Genomic DNA, 25,768 nt, shown 5'->3' with positions numbered 1-25,768 from the left:
TTTATGTGAAGCCTCACAACTTTAGTATTAGCAACTCATTCCAAAATATTTTACCACTGCGTAGGGCAAACAAAAACGTCTGAGTACTGTTTGCCCTGTTGGTCAAGACTTCGCAACCAATGAATAAGTTCTCCCCTAAAGCCCCTTCCAGTTCTATATTCCAGAACTCTTACATCCTGTTAAGTAGTATCTCTGAGGAGGTCTCCAATGTCCCCATAAAAATTCACCAGACTCCAGCTGCTGCTCAAAGGACTCAATCACTCACTCACATTGAAAAACGTGAAATATACTGACACTTGAAAATTGAGAAACCATTCAGTCTGTTTTCAAGTCTTTCAATAACCATGATGGAAGCAGACTGACTTGTGCAGCACCTTTAATCAAAGGCCCTGCCAAGAGTGATGCCGAACATTATTAAACTATACCACAGAGCCAGTTTATGCTTTTGGTGACACCAACCCAAGAAGGATTTCAGAAAGTAGAAGTAGAGCATTTAAAATCTAATGAGAATATGTTCTCTGGAAAGAACATGCCTTCTGGTACCAGCTTTGTCACTAACTTACTCTCTGACCTTGGGCAAGTCATGTTACCTCTCTGGATTCTCAGTTTTCTCATCTATAAAATGAAAGGTATTGAATTCTAGGCTCCAAGTCCTTCCAGGACTAAAATTCTAGTATTCCTGTCATTTATGTTATCTCTCAGTAGCTTTTGAATTAATTTATTAAATGCAATTTCTCCCAGGTTTAGCCTGTGGTCTTCCTAGTTATATTTTAAGTTCAAGGATAGTAACTATGCTTATGCTTCTTTATATCCCTTAAGTTGCTGGCAAGCAGCTTTATGCAGAGCAGACACAGTATTAGTCAAACTGAATTTATGCAAACTGATTTTAAAATATTTACAAGCCTACCAAGACAAAGCCCCTGCCTTAATCTTAGTTATATCTTGTGCTTCTCTACAATTAATGGTATTGTTTAGAGTAGCTAAACAAATAACTTTTAAACTCTTGGCAGTTTCTAGTTTTCCAATTAACTTACAGAGCACTCCTTCACAAGATGTATTACAAAACCTACTAGAGCTAGCCAATCTTAATGAATTACAGAAACCTTAGGTTTTTCCAGAAGGGATCATGCCTAGTGGGACTAAATAGAAAGTTAAACTGCAGTTATTCAGTCTTCATTACCTTATTTATAAATAGCAATCCTGGCTATTATACAAAAGTTTGCTATAAATTCAGAAAGGGGCAGAGATGTAGGCGTTTGACTAGCAATCTTTATGATAGAAATGGAGACGCAACAAGCAGAAAATAAAAGCATAGTTCTATCAGAACCAAGGAGGTTGATTGTTGGCAAACTGCCTCATTCATGCAGAGAGCTTGCATACCTTCTCTAAAGACATTAAATGTTCATTTACAAAAGAATAGCCACATCATTCTTAAAACCTGTCTGCTCCAAAGCTTCAGAATATCCTTACCTTGCTACTTGATGCCATTTTTTTTTAACAGCAAGGTTAAGTTAATGCAATGTTAAGATGGTTCATTTAAATGCAAATCAGGAAATTTTAAAATTAAAAGTACCCACAGTAACGGTTAACTGTCACACTGCACAAGATACAGGACTGTGGATTACTCCATGCAGTATCAAGGATGCCAGGCTTCATCTGCATTAAGCAGAGTTAACACAGCTGTTGGAATCTCAACTCTCAAATCTAGCTGTCAAAAAAAAAAAGGTAACCCTCATAATTAAGACTCACTCTGACACATGCCTATTTTACTAAATTCCCTCCCACCAAGCCTGCCACTTTCTGCAAAAATGTAAACAGGTTGAGGACAGAGGCAGAGGGAGGAAGGAGGGGTAAGAAAATAAGAGGTATAAAAACACAGATGGTTCATGTAAACAAAAAGAAAACTTGCTTTTTTTCACCAAAATACAGTCTCTTTCTAAATACAAGTACAATATCATCATCAAAAAAAGGGGGGTGGAGAGCTTAACCTTAGTCAAAACAGAGAGCCAAAGTCAGAGTAAAAAGTTTCCCATCTAGGGCGCCTGGGTGGCTCAGTTGGTTAAGCGACTGCCTTCGGCTCAGGTCATGATCCCAGGGTCCTGGGATCGAGTCCCGCATCGGGCTCCCTGCTCTGCGGGGAGCCTACTTCTCCCTCTCCCACTCCCCCTGCTTGTGTTCCCTCTCTCGCTGTGTCTCTCTCTGTCAAATAAATAAATAAAATCTTTAAAAAAAAAAGTTTCCCATCTACTGCAAAGTAACTGGATTTCATAAACCATGATCTCTATGTGATCAATTAATCATACCCAAATACGTTTTATATCAGACACCTACATGGCACACGTAGTTGTCACTCTCCTTTTAGGTATACAAATCTATGAGAAAAAGGACACTTGGCTAGATCTTTATTATTTTTTAAAGATCATTATGATGATCATTATTATTTTATAAAAATTACCATTATTTTTATCTCACTTTTTTTTAGTTTATTTGACAGAGAGAGAGCATAAGTAGGGGAACAGCATGCAGAGGGAGAGGGAGAAGCGGGCTCCCCGCTCAGCAGGGATCATGACCTGAGCCGAAGGCAGACTCTTAAGGACTGAGCCACACAGGTGCCTCTACAATTATTTTTAATTATAATAAAACAGTTAATCACTTATTTTGTTCCTCTTCTTGTTTTGAGGGCAGCAGAGACAATGAGAAAACACAGAACAGCTGAATGAAAACTGTCACGCCACAAGCAATAGGAGACGCAATGATTACCAAAAGCACTAAGCAAAGGACAGAAAAAAAAAAAAACAATATTCAGTCAACCATTTAGCCACTCCAACAGCAAATATTTGAGTGCCTTCTCCATATAGGCATTATTCCAGACAGCATGGAACAAAACTAGAAAAATCTGCCTTCCTGAAACAACACTATAGTAATGGCATAAATTAGAAAATGAGACTAGGGAGCCAGGGTGGTTCAATCGATTGTCTACCTTCAGCTCAGGTAAAGATCCCCAAGGTCCTGAATCAAGCCTCGAATCCAATCGGGCTCCCTGCTCAGTGCGGAGTCTGCTTCTCCCTCTGCCCCTTCCCTGCTCCTGTGCTCGCTCGCTCTCTCTCCCCTCGCTCAAATAAAATCTTTAATTAATTAATTAAAATAGAGAAAACGAGACTATACTAGGACTAGGAAGAAAATTAAGCAGTATAATGGTAATGGAATTAGGTAGGGTCTTTCAAGGGCCTTTCTATCTTGGTAACATTTGAACTGCAATCTGAAAGTCAAGAAGAGTGAGCGAGTATCTGAAGAACATTGCAGGCTGACGTAACATAGACAAGGCAGCATCTCTGAGGACTTACAGAAAGAGAAGGCCAATGTGGCTGGAGCACAGAGCAAGAAGAGGTAAGAGATCAAGGGAAGGAAAAAACAAAAACAAAAGCTCCAGAGCAGCTGAAGTGACTGCTTACAGTATGAAGTGGGTATCTAGATTCCTTTACTTAGTTTCCACCCCATATGGCTGAGGCCATTAACAATGGAAGAGTATTCCAGAGAAAGCTGCACTAAGCCATCATAACAGACAACTGATTATGGATGTACAGGAAGTCCCTGTTTTCCTAAGAAACTGGAAGACTCTGGTCAAAAAAGCAAATAAGATGAAACCAGCATCTGGACTGTAGGCACCAGAGAAAACAGAGACAAAGCGAAAAGAGGTTTTTGTTTTCGAACAATGGGACTAAAAGGCAGGGAAAAGCCCACAAGAAGAGAACTGTATTTTTCTTGGAGAGCCAAGAGAAAAGATGCCTGAACTTGGATTGAGATTAGGAAATTAACCAGACTGACTGCCTCTAAAACTTGTACTATAGTATATACTTTTGATTACCCATTCTGTCACTCACTGACTGACCAATTACCATATCTTGGGATCCTGCTAAGTGTAAGGGACACAAAGACTAATTTGAAATCCCTATCAGATCATCACAGCAATTAAGTACTGTGAGGGCCAGGGGTAAGTCTCCCCAAGATAGGCCACTTTGGCATGAACATTGAGTTAAAAGCAATCAAAACCCAGCAGATTTAGGAAAAGCTCTTTGCCTCCCCCTTAACTGCCTCCTCTAGGAAGAGAGCTGTTAACAGATTCCTCTTTACCTGAGAAACTTATCTACTTAATTAAAAAAACCTTTGTTTTCCAAATACTTCCTTTTACCTTCCTGCTAATGGTCTTTCTCCCCTTTGTATCCTCAGATCCCTCCCCTGGTCTTTAACTCATATTAGCATTACGTTGCCTATCTTTAGAATTTCCATGTCTGTGTAGATTCCCCTTAAGTACAATATTAAATTTGATTTTTCTCCTATTAATTTGTCTCATGTCAATTCGATTCTTAGTCCAGCTAGAGGGACCTTGAAGGGTAGAGGAAATTCTTCTACCCCAACAGTACAAAAGGAAACAGGTGCCTTACAAGGGAGAAATGTGGCAGATGCCACCTAATCAAGTGTTTAAATTTGGCATCACCACCAGTAGAACAATGTGACAACTGCTGCAATGCCCTCAGAAAGGAACATCATCACATGCAGAGTACTGCCAAAAATGGAAACAATCAGACCAATCCAAACTATAGAGCATCTACAAAATTGGCCTAAACTCTTCCCAACTGTGTCATGGGGGGGGGGGGGGAGTGAACAGAAATAAAAACTCTAAAGAGATATGACACAGTATGTGATCTTTTATTGATTCCTGCATTTTTTTTAAGATTTTATTTACTGGGGGGGGAGCGTGCGTGCACACAACCAAGGGGAGGGGCAGAGGGAGAGGGAGAAGCAGACTCCCCGCTGGGCAGGGAGGCGAACATGGGGCTCAGGACCCAGGACCCTGGAATCATGACCTGAGCCTAAGGCAGGCACTTAACTGACTGAGCCACCCAGGTGCCCCTTTTCCTGGATTAAAAAAAATCATTGGGACAACTGATCAAATTTAATATGAATAAGCACTATACCGTAAGATCAGTATTTCTGGAAATCCTGTTAAAAGGCAAATTCTGACTCAGTTAGGTCTGATGTAGGAAAGATGGGGTTCAAAGCCGAAGGCCAAAAAATAATTCTTGAGACCTCTTCAGTGCAAAAAGGTGGTTTTATTAAAGCACGGCGGGAGCGGGGGGGGGGCGCGCCTGGGTGGCTCAGATGGTTAAGCGTCTGCCTTCGGCTCAGGTCATGATCCCGGGGTTCTGGGGTCAAGCCCCACATTGGGCTCCTGACTTGGCGGGGAGTCTGCTTCTTCCTCTCCCTCTGCCTCTCCCACTGCTCATGCTCTCTATCTCTGTGTCTCAAATGAATAAATAAAATCTTAAAAAAAAAAAAAAGGGCACGGGGGACAGGACCCATGGACAAAAAGCTGCACTGGGATTGTGAGGATTGGCTGATTATATACTTCCAAGTTGGGAGGGGGTTAGGGATAGTTTAAGTCTCTAAGGAACTTTTTATATGTTAAAGTAGACTCACAGGATCCTGGGTGTCAGCGTGAGAGTGCCTTTTGCCCTTAGCAAAGTATTAACATCGAGGCAGCTGGGTTCCTAGAGGAATGTCACTCTGCCTGTTTGAAGGACTTGTTAATGGACTGTAAGTAGTAAGGAAATTTAATTTTTCTCTTGCTTTTGTTTCCCACATCAGGTCTAGGGTAGGACATCAGAGTTGGCATTTCTCCCAAGTTCCCAGAGAGAACTAACATGGCTCTTAGACCACTCTTTAAAAGGAATTATGTTACTTTATCAATGTAAAATGTCTTGTGTGATATTGTAGTTAGGTAAAGGCAATGTCCTTATTCTTAGGAGTTACATGCTGAAGTACCCTGGTATCTGTAGTTTACTTTCAAATGCCTCAAAAAAAAAAAGTTTATATAGAGTAAATGAGCAAATATGAAAAATGTTAACAATTGGTGGAATCCAAGCGAATTGACTAATCAAGTGCTTACTCTATTACTCTTTCTACTTTTCTGTACATTTGAAGATCTTCAAAGAAAAAAAAGTTGGGGGAATACTCAGTCTAGACAAGAAAATCATTACAACAGAAGTTACAGAACATCAGTGCACAAGAGGAACACCTAGGAGGGAGTCCCCAAAAGGCGAGGGAGTCCTCATTGAGGATCTGCTGTACAAGGGGGAGGGGAAGGCAACTGTTTCAGGTTATAGGAGGGGACAACAGCACCAAAGAACGTCATAGCCTTCCAAAAACAAGCATGAGTGAAAAACAGAAGATAAATATTTAAATAGCAATAAATAAATAAATAAATAAATAAATAAATAAATAAATAAATAAATAAATAAATAAATAAAATGGCAAAAATTAGGTTTAAAGATGAGCAAAGAAATTAAGAAGCATCACAGGTTTGGTCTTTTATCTTTCCTAACTTAAAAATACTTTGGGCCTTGGGGCACCTGGGTGGCTCAGTCGTTAAGCATCTGCCTTCGGCTCAGGTCATGATCTGGGATTGAGTCCTACATCGGGCTCCCTGCTCCTTGGGAAACCTGCTTCTCCCTCTCCCATTTCCCCTTCTTGTGTTCCCTCTCTCGCTGCGTCTCTCTCTGTCAAATAAGTAAAATCTTAGGAAAAAAAATACTTTGGGCCCATTCTATTCTTAGTGTTTATAATACTACCTGAGAAATCCTAGAACCCCACCCACCCATTCACCCACCCAGGAAAAACAAAGACGCAAACCCCACCTCTTCCTACCATAGCGAAGGCCAGAAGTGGCCAGAGCAGCATTTCCCCAATCCAAAAGACTTCTCCCCACAAGCAACTGAAGAGCTAAGTTCCTCAAACTCCACAGGCAGCAAGGCAAGCATTTTCCTCCCAATCTATTCCCCCTTTGGCTTTCCCCATTTCTGCTGACCAAAGTTCCACCAAACCAACTGCCCTAGAAGGAGACTCTAGGCCCGTTTCATCTTCTTCCCTCTCCCTCCTCTGTAACTCCGTAAATATCTCACTCTACTAACCCTTCTTGTCGCAGGCTATGGCCTGGGTCCTGGTTTGAAATATTTAGGAGTCTTCTCATTTCCAATCATTATCCAGACAGCCTCACTTATCATAGAGTCTACTCCCCCCTGAAAAGAGGGACTGCTTCGCCACCAAAAACAGGATGAAGCCCAAACTCCTGTAAACAAACTTAACTGGCACTAGCCTGACAGACTCATCACCTGCATCCACTCCGTGAAACTTCTCCAATGCACATGCATGTGTCCAGACCTTTATATAAACCCTTTCTCTGCCCAGAGCACCCTTCCTGACTTTTCCATCTTCCTTCAAGACTCACACAAATGTCCTCTAATCCCACAGAAAGAGCTGTTCTCTCTTTCCTGGGTCCCTCCAGCACTTCGCAAGCATCTCCATTACAGCACTTACCACACAGCACTAGGTCAGTGCACCTGTCTCCAAGGAAACTGGGAGCTCCCCTTTGAGCACAGGGACCATGGCTTTTTTTGAGCACAATAATTTTCAGCTGATCAACAACTGGCTTGACAGTTTCAGGTTTCATCTAGCAACACTAACACTTGTGGAAGAAGTAAGAAACGTCTCTCTCCAGATGCTTGGGTGGCTCAGTTGGTTAAGCTTCCAACTCTTGATTTTGACTCAGGTCATGGTCTCGGGGTTCAGGGATCAAGGCCCATGTTGGACTCTGCACTCAGGGGGGTGGGGGGTGTGGTTTGAGATTCTCTCTCCCTCTCCCTCTGCCCCTCCTCCCCCAACCCTGGACGCTCACACAAATTCTCTCTAAATAAATGCCTTTAAAAAAAATGTCTGTTATAAATTAGCAAAACTAGATATAGATTGCTAATTCTTATCTACCGGTGATAGACTACTAAGGCTAATAATCCCATTCGTTTGTAAAATTTTGAGGTTAGCAATGGTGACTTATAAATTCTTAACATCTCCTCCAACACCTGCTTTGAAAGGCAGACTTCTAATAAATGTGTATTGCATTTAACTGAACTCTTTCCACTGTAACTGAGATACAGTAAACTAAAGGTTGCCTTTGACCCTGACTCAATAAAGACACCTAGAAAACATTACATCTTTCACTGGTCTTAATGACCCCAAAGAAGCTTAAATTTCTCTCAAGTATTGCCATCTTCCATTCCCTTGTTTGTTTGTTTTTTTTTCCCCTCCTCCCAAAGAATCAAGCTCACATTTCACTTAGCCACTTCTCTGCAAAATGACAGGTTTCTAAAGATACAATTCAAAGTCAGACCACAGCTTTTCTGAGACCATGATGACCCCAGGTCCAAGGAAGCAAGAAAATGATAACAGATGACTGTAAGAAACCTTTGCCAATTCTGTGATCCCCAAGAAGAGAAAACCCCATGAACAGACGAGTAACTTACCTTTCAGCTTCTGCCTTATTCACTGTGCTATCATTTTTCACAATACATGATTAAGAGTCTAGATTAATACTGAAATATTTAACATAATGAAATATTCAACATACCATGGGAGAATAGTAACAATGCATCTTTGCTTGGAAAGAAAGCCTGTATCAGAGCTGCACAGGGTAAAAGGACTATTAGCAAAGGCTCCTATCCCTCATGTCACTTGAAATGGGCCACAACGAATGCATTTCATGAGTTATGACAGCACTTTCAGTTTCAAGAACAGTCTGCAGTCCTACCTGGTAAATAAACCAGTACAGGATTATGTAACCTGATAATCAGACATGCTTCTAATTCCTATCTTCAATTCATAATGTCAAATATTAAGCAGAAAACCATAGCAAGGGGCTCCTGGTGGCTCAGTCGTTAAGCATCTGCCTTCGGCTCAGGTCATGATCCCAGGGTCCTGGGATCGAGCCCCACGTCGGGCTCCCTGCTCCGCGGGAAGCCTGCTTCTCCCTCTCCCACTCCCCCTGCTTGTGTTCCCTCTCTCGCTATCTCTCTCGGTCAAATAAAATCTTTAAAAAAAAAAAAAATAGCAAAACATTTTTAAAATGCACTGGATGGTCCACTTATTTATGACAATATTTACTAATGAAATCTCAGAATAAGAAAATGAGGGAAATCAACAGCTCGCTACAGTGAAATGCAATAGCCAAAACTAAGCAATCCAGGAAAGAACTAGCCTTTAAATTAGCAACTAAGGAGTAAAACCAGTTACTTAACACCAAGATTAAATTAGACTAAATTATTCATTACAAAATTTTAAAGCAAATGACAGTTTGTTTCTTTTATAAAGCCCTAGAAGTCTTTTTTTTTTTTTTTTAAAGATTTTATTTATTTATTTGACAGAGAGAGACACAGGGAGAGGGAACACAAGCAGGGGTAGTGGGAGAGGGAGAAGCAGGCTTCCTGCTGAGCAGGGAGCCGGATGTGAGGCTCGAACCCAGGACCCTGGGATCATGACCTGAGCCACCCAGGCGCCCCAGCCCTAGAAGTCTTTAAAAAAAAGAAAAGAGGGCGCCTGGGTGGCTCAGTTGGTTGAGCGACTGCCTTCGGCTCAGGTCATGATCCTGGAGTCCCTGGATCGAGTCCCACATCGGGCTCGCTGCTCGGCGAGGAGCCTGCTTCTCCCTCTAACCCTCCCCCCTCTCATGTACTTTCTCGCTCTCTCAAATAAATAAATAAATCTTTAAAAAAAAAAAAAGAAAGAAAGAAAGAAAAAGACTTTACAGCATAAAATTTTAACAAACTTCCACAATGTAATTCCTGCTCTACCACTACTACAATAGGAACACGGGACAGATGACAAGAAAATTTAAAAACCAAATCACACTACTCATATAATGCTTGTCCCAAATGATCAATCTTTATTACACACATTTAAAATAACACTCAAAGTTGTCTTTCAAATCATATTTACATTACATGCATTACTCCAAACTTGAGCTACTGAAAAAGCACAAATTAAATCACAATCAAAAAGTGGGGTTGATAGATGACGGAGCATCAACAAGTAAATAGAAATGCATGTTAATTTCAAGCTCCATTAGAAATGGAGTTGGGGACATGCTTGCACATGGAGAAAAAGTTTGACATTATGAGAAAAAAAAAAAAAGCCTAAAGATGGAAATAATGAACATTTAGAGGCTCCAAGAGAGAAAGGGCAATGTTGAAGTTTTATTTTGAAGCATGGTTATTTCTGCACACTTTGAACTTTCAATAATGCATAAATTTAGTACAGTGCTCTTGCAAGTGAACAAATAGCATGAGACAGGGCAAGTCAAGCCAGACTGTTCACTTCCCCACACTGTTCGGCCCGGCCCATTCAAGCCAGGCCCACATTGTGGGGGGCTGAGCTGATCAACACACTGCACCACCAACACCCTCAAGGTCTGGAAGCTAGCAAACTAGCATCTGAACGAATGTTAGGAATTGCCGCTCAGGGAGGCTCTCCCAGATGCCTGATGTGTCTACCTTATATTTTTTATTATTATTATTATTATTATTATTATTATTATTTATTCATTTGAGATGGAGCCCACAGAGAGAGAGAGAGAAAGAGAAAGAGCATATGCACGAGCATGCACAAGCAGTGGGGAGGGGCAGAAGAAGAGAGAGAAGGAGGCTCCCCACTGAGCATGGGTTGGATTCCAGGACCCAAGGACCAGGACCTGGTCCCGAGACAAAGGCAGACGCCCAAGTGACTGAGCCACCCTGGCTCCCCTTTAACTTTTTTTTTTTTAAACAGAAGGAACTAATAAAACTTAAATCCTCCAACATGTACATCATAACCAAAATGCTTTGAATACTCTTTAAGGGTGTGTCTTCAGTCACTCATGAGGAAAAAAGATTTGAGCTGAGAAAGCAGAAACGATAATTGGCCTTACGTTTTTTTTGTTTTGTTTTTTTAAGATTTTATTTATTTGACAGAGACACACACAGCAAGAGAGGGAACACAAGCAGGGGGAGTGGGAGAGGGAGAAGCAGGCTTCCCGACAAGCAGGGAGCCTGATGTGGGGCTCGATCCCAGGACCCTGGGATCATGACCTGAGCCGAAGGCAGACGCTTAACAACTGAGCCACCCAGGCGCCCTGGCCTTACATTTTCATAACTTGTTTATGTATATGTCAAAGGTCAAACCTGCAAAAAACAGTTTGGATGAATTTATTATTTTTTACCTATTTTATCACTTTTCACACACAGTAAAATTCACTCTGGTGTACTATTCCATGAGTTTTAACAGACTCAAACAGCAGAGTAATCACCTCCACAATCAAGATATATAATAGTTCAATGAATTTATTTTATTCTCACAACAGCATATATACACAACTGAACCACAGAATATAAATGTACAAAACATTATGACCTTCAAGAGCTAATTTGCAATCAACTTAATACAAAGCTACAGTAATCAAAACAGTGTGCTACTTGCATAAAGACATACAGACCAACAGAATAGAATGACAGTCCAGAAACAAATGCTCACATAGTCAAATTTTTTTTTTTGAAGATTTTATTTATTTATTTGACAGAGAGAGAGACAGCGAGAGAGGGAACACAAGCAGGGGGAGTGGGAGAGGGAGAAGCAGGCTTCCCACGGAGCAGGGAGCCCAACGCGGGGCTCAATCCCAGGACCTGGGATCATGACCTGAGCCGAAGGCAGATGCCTAAGTACTGAGCCACCCAGGCGCCCCTATAGTCAAATTATTTTCAACAAGGGTGTCAAGACCATTCAATGAGGAATGACAGTCTTTTAAAAAATGGTGCAAAGTAAACTAGATATCCACATGTAAAAGAATGAAGTTGGATCCTTACCTATTATCATACAGAAAATGAACTCAAAATGGACCAAAGACCTAAATGTAAGAACTAAAACTATGAAACTCTTAGAAGAAAACACAGGGCAAAAGTTTTATGACACTGATTTGGAAATGATTTCCTGCATACAGCACCAAAGGCACAAGTAAATTGAACTTCATCAAAATAAAAACTTTTGTGTATCAAAGGACATCATCCACAGGGTGAAAAGGCAACCCAAAGAATGGAAGAAAATATGTGCAAGTCATATATGTGATAAGGGATTAATACTCAGAAAATACAGAGACCTCCTAAAACTCGAACACCAGAAAACAAACATCCCAACGTGCAGCAAAAGATGAGGAGACATTTCTCCAGACATACAGGGATGTCCAATAAATACATGAAAAGGTATTCAACATCACCAATCATTAGGGAAATGCAAATCAAAACTATAATGAAATACCACCTCATACTCATTATGATGGCTTCCATCAAAAAAAAAGAAAAGTATTGTCAAAGATGTGGAGAAATTAGAGCCCCTGTGCACTGCCGGTAGGAAAGTAATATGGTAAGTATGACAGTTCCTCAAAAAACTAAAAATTAATGTACCATATAAGCCACGTTGACAAAGCATAACTAAGTATTTTTGTTTTTTAAAACATTTATTTGAGAGAGAGCGAGAGTGCACAAGCGGGGGTGGGGGGGTGCAGAGGGAGAAGGAGAAGCAGACTACCCGCTGAGCAGGGAGCCTGACATGGGGCTTGATCCCAGGACCAAGGATCATGACCTGAGCCAAACGCAGATGCTCAACCGACTGAGCCACATAGGGGCCCCTAAAAATTTTTTTAAAGAGTAGCAAACCTTTTCCCCAGAAATTCCACTTCTAAGAAGTTATCCTCAAGAAATAATCAAGGATGGAACGCCTGGGTGGCTCAGATGGTTAAGTGTCTGCCTTTGGCTCAGGTCATGATCCAAGGATCCTGAGACTGAGTCCCGCATCGGGCTCCCAGCTCCTTGGGGAGCCTGCTTCTCCCTCTGCCTCTGCCTCTCTCTATCATGAATAAATAAATAAAATCTTTAAAAAGAAAAGAAAAGAAATAATCAAGGATGGGCAGAAGATGGGGCACCTGGATGGCTCAGTCGGTTAGGCGTCTGTCTTCAGCTCAGGTCATGATCCCAGGGTCTTGGGATGTAGCCCCACATCAGGATCCCTGCCCCGTGGGGAGCCTGCTTCTCCCTCTCCCTCTGCAGCTACCCCTGCTTGTGCTTGCTCTCTCACTCTCTAATAAATAAATAAAATCTTAAAAAAGGATGGGCAGGAGATTTAGCTACATTAAAGCAGCTCTGGAAGCAAACTAAATGTCTAACAAAGGGCTGATTAAAAAGGAGCTACGTAATGGAATAGTAGGGGATCATTAATATGCTATATTAGTATTGTGCAATTAATCATATGTCATCAGTTCTAAAGCATACATATTTCACATTTTTAAGTCTCTAAAATCTGGATGTGTCTTACAATTGAGGTCATTGCCTAGTTTGTCAGTTCTTTTTTCTAAGTGATACATAGAATAAAGGTTAATCTTATCCTCCTAATAGGGGAAATGTTCAAATTATGATAAATGGACAGATTACAAAAGAGCACATTAAGTAAAAACTAATTTACATAAAAATTACAGACAATATACATGTCTAGAAAAAAGATTAGAGGATGTACACCAAAATGTTAGCAGTATTTATCTCTAGCTGCTATGAGTTTTATTACACAAAAACTTTAATAAACTGGATGTAAAGTCATGCCTCCACCCCCTGGCACAATCCTATATATAGCATATGTATACCTACTATAACTAATCTGCTATGGGTTTAGAAATAAGTCAGGTATCACAGGAGTCAAAAATTCAGAAGAAAGTAATTGCCCTGAAGGAACTCAGCATCTAGCAAAAAAGTTTATGGTCTAGAAGAGTCTAAAGGAAGGTAAACCAGCAATTTAATGCTATTTAAATACTGAACTAGTTCACTAGTTTTACTTGTAAGACAACCCACTTAATATGGATAAAAACATTTCCTGTTCAGGACTCCGTAACTGAAGAAATAAATTAGCATTTTATCACATTAGAAGTTAAAATAAATATCCTTTATAAATTCTCTTATTCGTTACACAGATAATGAAGTTCGAACTCTAAACTCTCTGGTTGGGACTCTTAGGATTAAAGACTTCTAAAAACACGTTATCATCGTAATTCATGAGACAGACAATCAATGACAAATCAGCAACAGCAGGAAACACTCATGTTAAACTCTTTACTGTTCATTAAGACCTTTTAAAAATTACATTAAAAAATATTTTTTCCCTACTTTTCCTTTTTGACCATGCCTTCACTGTGCTGGAGGGTAAAGTGCCGAGAACAGTAACTTAGTTCCTGCCCCTCAAGGTATCCATGGTTTAGCTGAGGGGGTTAAAAAAAAAAAACAGAGGAGAAAAGCTCTATGGCACTGAATTTGGCAATGACTTCTTATACAGACAACAAAAGAAAAAAAAAAACAGATAAACTGACCTTGATCAAAATTTAAAACTTTTGTGCATCAAAGGATTTTTTTTTTTTAAGATTTTATTTATTTATTTGACAGAGAGAGACACAGCAAGAGAGGGAACACAAGCAGGGGGAGTGGGAGAGGGAGAAGCAGGCTTCCTGCGGAGCAGGGAGCCCAATGCGGGGCTCGATCCCAGGACCCTGGGACCATGACCTGAGCCAAAGGCAGACGCTTAACAGACTGAGCCACCCAGGCGCCCCTGCATCAAAGGATATTATCAACAGGATGAAAAGGCAACCCAAAAACTTGAGAAAAAAATATTTGCAAATCATATACTAAAGAGGGATTAATATCCAAAATGTATATCCACTACTGGATATTTACCCAAAGAATATGAAAACACTAATTCAAAAAGATACATGCATCTTTATGTTCACTGCAGTATTATTTACAATAGCCAAATTATGGAAGCAGCCCAAGTGATGAATGGATAAAGAAGATGTGGTATACATATATAATGGAGTATTACTCCGTGGCGCCTGGGTGACTCAGTAGGTTAGGCGTCTGCCTTTGGCTCTGATCACAGTCCCAGGGTCCTGGGATCCAGCCCTGCATCAGACTCCCTGCTCCATGGGGAGCCCGCTTCTCCCTCTCCCTCTGCCTGCTGCTCCCCCTGCTTGTGCTCTCTGTCAAATGAGTAAAATCTTTTTTTAAAAAAATGGAGTATTACTCAGCCATCACAAAGAATGAAATCTTGCCATTTGCAACATGGATGGATCTAAAAAGTATAATGCTAAGTGAAATAAGGCAGACAAAAACAAAGAATACAATTTGATTTCACTCATATGTGCAATTTAAGAAACAAAGCAAACAAAGAAAAAAAAACAGACAACCAAAAAACAGACTCTTAACTATAGAAAACAAACTGATGGTTACCAGAAGGGAGGTGGGTGGGGGGATGAGTGAAATCAGTAAATGGGAATTAAGGGTACACTTATTATGATGAGCACTGAGTAATGTACAGAATTGCTGAATCACTACACTGTACAGCTGAAACTATAACACTTTATGTTAACTATACTGGAATTTTCAAAAATCCAGAACAGAGGCGCCGGGGTGGCTCAGATGGTTAAGCGTCTGCCTTCCACTCCAGGCACAATCTCTGTATCCTGGGATGACCATGTTGTCTTTGAGCATCCAGCTCAGCGGGGAATCTGCTTCTCCCTCCCCCTTTGCCTCTGGCTCTGTTCATGCTCCCTCTCTCTCTCTGTCCCAAATGAATAAATGAAATCTTTTTTTTAAAAGGGGGGGGTAAATAAAAATAAATAAAAATCCAGAACATATAAAGAACACCTACAACTTAACAACAAAAAAGCAAATTGCCACAGGACTTGAACAGAGATTCCTCAAAGAAAATATACAAATGGCCAATAATCAGAAGAAAAGATGCTCAACATCACTAATCAGAGAAATGCAAATCAAAACCACAAAGAAATATCACCTCACTTCCATGAGGATGGCAGTTTAAAAAAAAGAAAGAAATTAACAAGTGTTGGTGAGGATGTGGAGAAACTGGAACCCTCATACACTGCTAGTAAATATATAAAATGGCACAGCTACTGTAGAAAATAGTTTAGCAGTTCCTAAAAACTGTAAGCACAGAATTACCTCATGACCTACAAATTCCACTTCTGGGTACATACCCAAAGGAATTGAAAGCAGGGACACAAACACATACTCGTACACACATGTTCATATCAGCATTATTAACAGCCGAAAAGAGAAAGCAACTGAAGTGTCCATCAATATATGAATAGATACTAGAGTATCATTCTGCCTAAGAAAGGAAGGAAATTTTGACACCTACAATACAGGTGAACCTTGAAGATATTATGCTAAGTAAAATAAACCAGTCACAAAAGAACAAATACGGTATTATTCCACCTACATGAGGTGCCTACAACAGTAGTCAAATTCAAAGAAAAAGTACAATGGTGGTTGCCAGTGGGCTGAAGGGAGGCAAAATGGGGAGTTAATGTTTAATGTAAACGGAGTTTCAGTTTTGGAAAATGAAAAAAGTTCTGGATATGGGTGGTGGTGATGAATGAACAAAAATATGAATGTACTCAATGCCACTGAAGTGCATAAAAATGTACATGCATAAAAATGGCTAAAATGGTCAATTTTTTTTAGGGTTTTGTTTTGTTTTGTTTTTTTGACAGACACACAGCGAGAGAAGGAACACAAGCAAGGGGAGTGAGAGAGGCAGAAGCAGGCTTCCCACTGAGCAGGGAGCCCGATGTGGGGCTCCATCCCAGGACCCTGGGATCATGACCTGAGCCGAAGGCAGACACTTAACAACTGAGCCATCCAGGCGCCCCTAAAATGGTAAATTTTGTTATATATATTTTACCACCAAAACACACACACAAACAACAGGATAGGGAGTGAGAATGTCATAGTGAGAGGCAAATTTTAGAATTTCCAGTAAATTAAAGATCACTTTCAGCAATGAAGATAAATGTCTCAATGGAAAAATCACATTAACCAGCCTTCATAAATGGATAGCATTTGTGTCAAGAGAAGGATGAGGCACTCCAGTACGAATGCCTGGAAGGTGCAGAGGACATGTAGCAACAATTTACAGTAGAAAATGAAGTTGAGGGGCACCTGGGTGGCTCAGTCAGTTGAGCAACTCTTGGTTTCGGCTCAGGTCATGATCTCAGGGTTGTGAGATCCGCCCAGCACCAGACTCTGTGGAGAGTCTCCTTGAGGATCCTCCCCCCCTCCCTCCGCTCCTCCCAACCCGTCACGTTTTCTCTCTCTCAAATAAGTAGTAAATCTTCAAGAGAAGAAAATGAAGTTGAACAAATTAATTTAAAGCCAGAATTTAGGTCTTGAATGCCAACCTAAGAGGCTGATCAGTTCAGCAAGAAGATAGCAATAAGTTTCTCAAATGAACAAGAGTACTGCTTAGGTGTAAAAGACTGAAAGGTGGAGGGGGAGATGGGAAAACATTCAACTAACTGTGGCAAACACTAATTGAGCAACCATATGTTCCCAAATCTCAGATTAAAAACTGAAGAGAGAAGAGGCACAAGTGGTGACCTGGGATTCCCGGAGTACTGGTTGATAATTTACTGTTTCTTGGTCTACACAGTGGATGTGGATAGTCTTCACTCAAATACAGCGTTAGGCAGGTACTCTTATGATTTGAGCACTCTTCTACAGGTATATGATACTTTAATTTTTAAAAGTTTTGTCAAAAATAAAAGCCCAGGCCCCATTTCCAAGAAACCCCCAGATGGGAAGAAGACATAGATAAAAATATTTACCAAACAGTATGAAAGATGCAACCACAGAGTATGTACAAGCTACCCAAAAAGCACTGAGTTCTAAGAGAAAACCCAGAGGCAGTGACATCTAAGGTAGGTTTTAAAGAGTAAATGAGTTTGTCAGAGGGATGGAAAAAAAGAGAACAGCTCCAGGCAAAGGAAAAAATATGAAAAAGGCACCAAACAAAACAAAAATAGAACAATTTATCCAGAGAACCACAAGTAGTTTCAATAGTTCAAAGATAAGATAGTCCAAACTGCAGTGGAAGTAGAGAAAAACAGAAAAAAGGAATTAATGTAATGTGAACACCAGGAAGAAGAATGGAATGGAGATGGTTTTCAATTTGAGGCTCTCCATAATCTGACTGTTGCCTCATCTATCACAGTTCCACCCACAAGCTAGACTGCAGAAGGGAAAGACTCTTTTTCCTCCTTCATTCAACAGTATCTAATTTGCCCTCCAGGCCAGGCACCAGGTCAAAGGCTAAGGCTATCAAGGGGCTCATAGGCCCACTTTGTAGCAGAAAAGGCAAACAGGGACATCAATAATATAAGGTACAGTATAACGAGTACACCTCCTGGTGAGAAGAGGTTTGCTACCAGAAAGGAAAGCCCTAACTTGAGTCATGAGATATGACTAATAGCTCATCATGAAAGGGACAGAATACAACTGGGGGGGAGGGGGAAGGGGAGTGCATCACTGAGGAAACAACCTTTATAGATAAGCCTACACCCCTTACATCCAATCCATATTTAAGTCCTGTCTCATTTCCCCAAAATACAGTTCCCTTCATCCACACCACCTCACTCCCACCATCTTCCTTTAATATCAGATCATGAGGGCGCCTGGGTGGCTCAGTTGGTTGGGCGATTGCCTTTGGCTCAGGTCATGATCCTGGAGTCCTGGATGGAACCCGCATCTCGGATGGGTCCCATATCTCGGGCTCCCTGCTCAGTGGGGAGTCTGCTTCTCCCTCTGACCCTCCCCCCACTTTGTGCTCGCTCTCTCTCATTCTCTCCCTCTCAAATATTTTTTTTAAAAAAATAAATAATAAAACATCAGATCATGAAACTCCCTACGATGGCGTCTTACAGATCTTAGAATAAGATCCAAACATATGACCTGGTGTTCCCTAGCAATCTCATGTGAGGCCTTCTCCCCACCCCAAAATTGTTCAAGCTATACAGGTCTTAGGTATCAAAACACATTAAGTTCAATCCTGTCTCAGGACCTTTACACAAGCAGAGGACCCTGTTCCCTTGGTCCAGATCTTCACCAACACTACACACCACCACCTCCAACAACCAGGTCTGTCATGTCTCAGGCTATTACTTTCTCAAAAAATTCCAGGACCCTACCAGTTACTGCTGATTTCCACATATGGTTTAGGTTTCCAGAAAAGAAAACTGTCTCATTTTGGGCATTCTGAGTTTGAGAAGCCCCTGAGATACACAGCTCGCTGGTGTACAGGTGACCATGTAAGTGAGGTGAGACATTCGCTATCAAGACAGAAACTTGGACTTGAGCACCTAAGTTTGAAGACATGGAAAATGCACAGAGAAGGGATTCTCAGCTTAGAGGGAGAAGGCACCCCTGATCTCTAAGTCACTGTACAGAATGAGATGCTGATGGCAACGAAGATGATGCCACATCAACAGTGTCAAAGACTGACATACAATCTTGGGTATGAACGGATTGAAAAGGAAAAAAAAAAAAAAACTGAGAAGAGCCAAAAATATAAGGAAAATCATAAGAGTTATGTCGTAATTCCCACCAACTCCTATTCCCTTTTATGCTTCCTCCACTGACAAAACCCTACTCACCTTTCATTCAGTTCAAACACCACCCCATTCCAGAGCCCTTCTGGACTTCTCCAAACAAAACCTATTAGGCCCCTCTCCATGCTTCCACAAGTTTTTTTCTATCGTTAGTAGTATAGAAGATACGACCCATGCACAATTACTGTTACGGCACTTGTAACAGTCTGCCCTGCACTGCATCTGGAGTATATGCCTTCCCTACATTACACTGTGAGCCCTTGGGAGCACAGCCCGTATCTTAAATCATCTATGGGCCCTTAAAAAAAAAAGCGGATAAAAATGATTTAACTGAAAACTCAAGAAAAGTAACTAATTAAGCAGAGGCTATGGATAACTTATTTCTCTTGTAAAACAAAATAACATATCCTAATTAATTTAACTTACATTTTCCTAAAGTAACATAAACCCATACAGTCATTTCAAAAGTCACTGCTAAACAAAATATCCTCTCATGGAAATGCTTATCCTGTTGCAACAATACAATGATGTAACCGTTTCCTTCAACATAAATACGAAATGCCCTTAATTTAGTTGGGAGACTTCGCATATCTTACTCTTCTAAATGTGTAAATTCTATTCAAAACAAACACCCCCAAAATGCTCCAAAGACGCAGGAGGACCTAAGGGGGTGTCTGCCAATCCTGGTTTGAGCCAACCGCCGCCTGCATTGCTGGGAAGCCATTCCTGCCAAGCCAGGGTCAGGCATTTAATCCACATTTTTTCCAACAAGTGCTTCAGACACGCACACTCCTTTTAAAAGCCAGCAGGAAGGAGTCCAACGCCCCCCGGGCAAACGAGGACTAACCAGAGTGAAGCGCGTCTGAGTAATTTCACAACAAAGGTTAACTTGGTACACGCCGAAGTCCACTCGGGTGTGGCGCACCTTCCCGGCCAGACCCGGTCAGAGAAAGGCGGCACCCCACTCGCGCCTTCGCCGGGGCCCGGGCGAGCGGGAGCGCGGGCTCAGCAAACCTCAGGTCCACCACACCGCCAAGTTTCGGCGGCGGGGGAGGAGCAGGAGGGCGCGACCACGGAAACCACAAACCACAATCACTTCACGGGGAAGCTCAACTCCCCGCCACTCCCGCCCCGGAAACAGCGCGCAGGCTCCCCTCCACAGGCAAGACGGCCGCGCGGGCCCGGCGCGGACCCGCCGCGCGCACCAAGTCGGCTGGGACGAAGTTTAGAAACCGGGAGAAACTTTCCCGAGAGGAAGCGCCGCGTCCGCGCGGGGCCTGCCGCTCGCTCTGCTCCAGCCGCCGCGGCCCCTCAACTTCCCCAACGCCAGGAAGCGCCGGCCCCGCCCGCCCGCCCGGCCGGCCGGCCAGAGCGCAGGCCAGGGGCCCCGCACGGGAAGCGGGCCGGCCGCAGCACCGCAGCCCGCCAAGAGCCCGATTCAGGGCGGGGTCGCGGAGGAGAGCGCCGCCCGCCCGCCCGCACGCAGGGGGCACCCCTCGGCCCGGAGCCCGCGCCCGCCTGAAGAGAGTTACCTGCGGCGAGGGGGGCGAGTGCAGGAAGATTCCCGAGGCCCGAAGCCCGAAGCCCGAAGCCGAGACGGCCGCCGCTTTGTCTCCCTCCGGTCCGACTCCGAGGAGGAAATGGGCCGCCAGGCGCCCCCGCCCCCGGCCCGCCCCCCGCCCGCGGCCCCGGCCCCGCCCGCCCTTCCGAGCACCTCCCTCCGGCGCGCTCTTCCGGGCGCCTCCCGCCGCCGCCCCGCTTTCCCGGCCCTCGCTTGCGGGGTGAGGCCCCAACCGAGAGACCCTGGCGACGCCGAGCCGAAACTCCCAAGAGGACCTCTTGCTCTCCGCTCTGTGCCCCCGAGTTACTTCATCCCAGGCCCCTAATGCGCGTTCAGGCAGGGAGGGATCCCGGAGAGGAAGGAGGAGCGATAACTCCTGGAACAGCCCGGGAGCGGGGGAGGGCAGGTGAGTCACCGCTCGGCGCACAGGTGAGTCTCAGGGTGCTGCCCGCGCTGGCTCCACCCTCCCCCCAGCCGGTGCCTCCGGGACCGGGCGCGGCGACACAGTCCTGGGGACGCTTATGTGAGGAGTGCCACAGGTGCTCCCGAGTAACAGGCTTCCAGAAAAGTACTGTAAGCCCACCCACTGGTTTTACGGAAGAAAACTGGCCTCCCAGCTTGAGGCGTAGTGGTACTAGAATCCAACTCTAGGGACTTTACAAAGGTGATGTGGAAGGCTTCCTTGAGGTCATCTTACTCATTCCCTCACTTTACAGATCCGGGAGCCAAGAGCCCTCCTGTTGATAGACAAGAAGCATGTCACAGCTGCGTCCCCTCCTGAGATTGGCCCCCTACACACACACACACAGTTGAGGGACCTGGCTGCTATCCCTATGCCTCCAGCCATTTTGGGAATGTTATTCCCACCCTTCCTTATCTTCCTGGCGAATGCTCTAAAAAAAACTTCAAAACAAACAAAACAATTACATACTAATTATCAGCCTGGTATAGAAAACCCTAATGAGGTTTCAACTCCTTCATCATGGGATGAAGAACAAGATTGATTTCAGTATTGGCCTAGAAATCCAAAATAAAGCAAGACCAATACCCACGGCCACCTTGGTCCTGAGCCAGTATTGAGCAGGGTGCTAGGGAGAATGCCCTCAACATATTTACCCTTTACTACTCACATCTCCCTCTCCCCTGGGAAATGCAAACTCTAGGAAAACAGAACGTGTATTCCGTACAGCAGCCAGCTCACTGCTCACCCCCTAGACAGCACCAAGGTAACATCCACAGGTGAGTGTGCCCACCTTAATTGAAAGCACTATGGGTTTGTGCTGGTTGAGAGATGTGGACCGGGAGGCCTGAGTGGCTCAGTGGTTAAGTGATGACTTTTGGTTTCAGCTTGGGTCATGATCTCAAGTTAGTGAGATCCAGCCCCACCTTGGCCTCCCCACTCAGCACAGTCTGCTTGTCCCTCTCCCTCTGGTCCTCCCCCCCCCCCCCCCCCCCCCCCGCCCCACGTGCTATCTCACACTCCCTCTCTCTCAAATAAAAAAATCTTAAGGGCGCCTGGGTGGCTCAGTTGGTTAAGCGACTGCCTTCGGCTCGGGTCATGATCCTGGAGTCCCGGGATCGAGTCCCACATCGGGCTCCTTGCTCGGCGGGGAGTCTGCTTCTCCCTCTGCCCTTCCCCCCTCTCATGCTCTCTCTCTCTCTAATAAATAAATAAATAAATCTTTTAAAAAAAAAATCTTAAAAAAAAAAAGTGTTGTTTGTTTGTTTGACAGAGAGAGACACAGCGAGAGAGGGAACACAAGCTGGGGAAGTGGGTGAGGGAGAAGCAGGCTTCCTGCGGAGCAGGGAGCCCAATGCGGGGCTCTATCCCAGGACCCTGGGATCATGACCGGAGCCGAAGGCAGACGCTTAATGACTGAGACACCCAGGCGCCCCTAAAAAAAAAAACACTTTAAAAGAAAGAAAGTAGGGATGTGGACAACAGGCAATAGGACCATGAAGGAAGAGAGCAAACCTAAAGAGAAAGACCATAATAAGGCCATTCTTGTCCATCTACACCCCATTCTGTTTCTGTCTTCAGAGTTTTTGCTCCTGTGGTCTCCCCTGCCTGGAGTGGCCATGGCTTCCCCCCATTACACTTGGCTACCTCAGAACATAGTAATCAGTCAATAAATATCTGTGTGAACCAACAGTTGAAGGATTATGCTCCATAGCTTTGTATTATCTATCACTTCCCTCAGGAGCAGCTACTTAATTTGTGAGGCCCCTTGTTCAAAAATTATTAACAATTTCAAGACAGCAACAGTGGAGCATTAATGAAGGCTTTCTAAGCATAAGGCTCTACTATAGGTTTAATATTTGCATCCCTCAAAATTCATATGTTGAAAACCTGATGCCAAAAGTGATGGTATTAAGAAAGGGGGCCTCTGAGAGGTGATTAGGTCATGAGGGTGGAGCCCTTGGGAACGGGATTAGTGCCCTTATAAAAGAGGGCCCAGAGATATCCCTTGCGCCTTCTGCCATGTGAGGACACAGCAAGAAGGATCAGACTATGAACCAGGAAGAGAGCTTTTACTGGTTGTGAATGTGACCATGCTGATGCCTTGATCTTGGACTTTCCAGCCTCCAGAACTGTGAGAAATAAATTGCTGTTGTTTATACTACCCAGTCTGTGATATTTTGTTAGAGCAATGCAAAGGCCCTAAAGATGAAAGTGCAGGGATGTTTTAGGAAGAGGAGGGTCCGGGGCGCCTGGGTGGCTCAGTTGGTTAAGTGACTGCCTTCGGCTCAGGTCATGATCCTGGAGTCCCTGGATCAAGTCCCACATCAGGCTCCCTGCTCAGCAGGGAGTCCGCTTTGCCCTCTGACCCTCCCCCCTCTCAGGTGTTCTCTCTCTCTCATTCTCTCTCTCTCAAATAAATAAATTTAAAAATTTAAAAAAAAAAAGAGGAGGGTCAGGTGACAAAAATGATATGAAGATAGACTTACAGTGTGTCCTGTAAGCTAAGGGGAGTCAGCTTTCTACCTCTGAGAAACCTTGAAAAGCTTACCAGGGAAGACTCGAGCATTCATTATGTCCCAGGCACTTGCTTTGTGCCAGGGGAAGCTGGGGGAATGACAGTGACTAAAACTAACCTGATCCTGTTCTCCCACAACTTAAAATGTAATGGAAGAGACAGCTATTAAAACAGGTAAACTCTCGGGGCACCTGAGTGGCTCAGTCTGTTAAACGTCTGCCTTCAACTCAGGTCATGATCTCAGGGATCAAGTCCCACATCAGGCTCCTTGCTCATCAGGGAGTCTGCTTCTCCCTCTGCCTGTTCTGCCTGCCACTCCCACTGCTGGTGCTCGCTCTCTCTCTCTCTCTCTGACAAAATCTTAAAAAAAAATAAAACACGTAAACTCTAAAAAGAAAGTCAAGTGTGAAGATAGAAGGGAGATACAAGTAGATTTTGGGGGGAAATTAACCTGGTCTGGGTTCAATGACCTGAGGAAGGGACCTTTATTCTATGACCCACTCCAGTCACACTTTAGGACTCACCTCTCCACCGAAACTGCTTTTATCAAGGTCCCTGATGACCTCCATGATGCTACATCCAGTGGTCAGTCTCTGTGCGAGTTGACTTGTATCATCATCAGTGTTTGATCACTCTCCTTCTTGAAACACTATCTTCATTTGGCCTCTAGGACACTAGGTTCTTCTGAGTTTCTTCCATCCTCCCTGGCTCTAACTTACTCTCCTTAAATCCTCCCAAGCTCTAAGTGTTAGAGCAGCAGGTCTCAAGGGGTAGTCCAAGGATTCCTAAGTCCCTTTCCAGGGGGTAGTAAGATGGAAACTATTTTCATAATAATATTAGAATATCATTTGACTTTTTCACTCCCAGTCTCTCATGGTATACAGTACAGTATTCCAGACTACATGACACATAATAGGGCATCACACAGAATGCAGAAACAGATATAGAATCCAATTACCTTTAATTAAGCCAGACAGTAAAGAGATTTGCAAAAATGCAAAATAAATGATACATCTCCCCAAATTTCCTTTTAAGAAAGATTGTCATTTTTCTTTAAAAGATATTTATGATAACTTAATAATACAGTAAACATTGATAGATAAGACTCATAAACAAAAGCCCTTTGAGATCCTCAAAAAGTTTTAAGAGTGTAGAAGATTCCTGAGATCAAAAAGTTTAAGAACTGCTGTTAGAGTGTCCCAGGACTCCATCCTTGGACCTCTTTTCTATTTGCCATAATCCCATTGGTGATCTCATCCAGTCTTTTGGCGTTAAGTATGCTGACAATTCCAGGTTTATATCGCAACCTGAACCTTTCTCCTGAATTCCAAACTCCCATTTCCCTACTTGATACCTCTATTTGGATACCTAGTAGGCATCTAGGCATCTCACACTTCATATGTCTGTATGTCTAAAAGTCATCTCCTGGGGCGCCTGGGTGGCTCAGTTGGTTAAGCGACTGCCTTCGGCTCAGGTCATGATCCTGGAGTCCCTGGATCGAGTCCCGCATCGGGCTCCCTGCTCCGCAGGGAGTCTGCTTCATCCTCTGACCCTATCCCCTCTCATGTGTTCTCTCTCTCTCATTCTCTCTCTCTCAAATAAATAAAATCTTTAAAAAAAATAAAAAAATAAAAAAAAATAAAAGTGATCTCCTGATAACTCTGTCCAAACCTGCTGATCCCACAGATTTCTTCATTTCATTAAAGGGCAATTCCAGGGGCACCTGGGTGGCTCAGTCAGTTAAGTGTCTGCCTTATGCTCAGGTCATGAACCCAGGGTCCTGGGATTGAGCACGCATCGCATCGGGCTCCCTGCTCAGTGGTAGTCTGCTTCTCCCTCTCCCTCTGCTCCTCCTGGCTCATGCTCTCTCTCTCTCTC

The 25,768-nt window shown here is 43.3% G+C and overlaps 1 protein-coding gene across 2 annotated transcripts in view; it reads right to left on the bottom strand.

Annotated features, from left to right (window-relative positions):
• Positions 1 to 20,986, bottom strand: part of CTNNA1 (catenin alpha 1) — a 183,670-nt gene extending 162,684 nt beyond the window's left edge. The window contains exon 1 of one of the 2 annotated variants that reach the window (XM_035014240.1): positions 20,884 to 20,986. The gene's annotated coding sequence lies outside the window, so the exon portion shown is untranslated. Of the gene's footprint in view, positions 1 to 20,198; positions 20,531 to 20,883 lie in introns of those variants that run through there. The other variant, XM_035014241.1, reaches the window with a different exon arrangement.
• Positions 20,987 to 25,768: the final 4,782 nt, after the last annotated feature.

Source organism: Mirounga leonina, unplaced genomic scaffold (assembly GCF_011800145.1).
Source record: "Mirounga leonina isolate KUSES-001 unplaced genomic scaffold, KU_Mleo_1.0 Mir_168, whole genome shotgun sequence".
In the NCBI taxonomy this organism is placed as follows: Eukaryota; Metazoa; Chordata; class Mammalia; order Carnivora; family Phocidae; genus Mirounga; species Mirounga leonina.
Note: the sequence above shows the minus strand (reverse complement) of the source record. Positions and strands in the feature narration are given on the sequence as shown.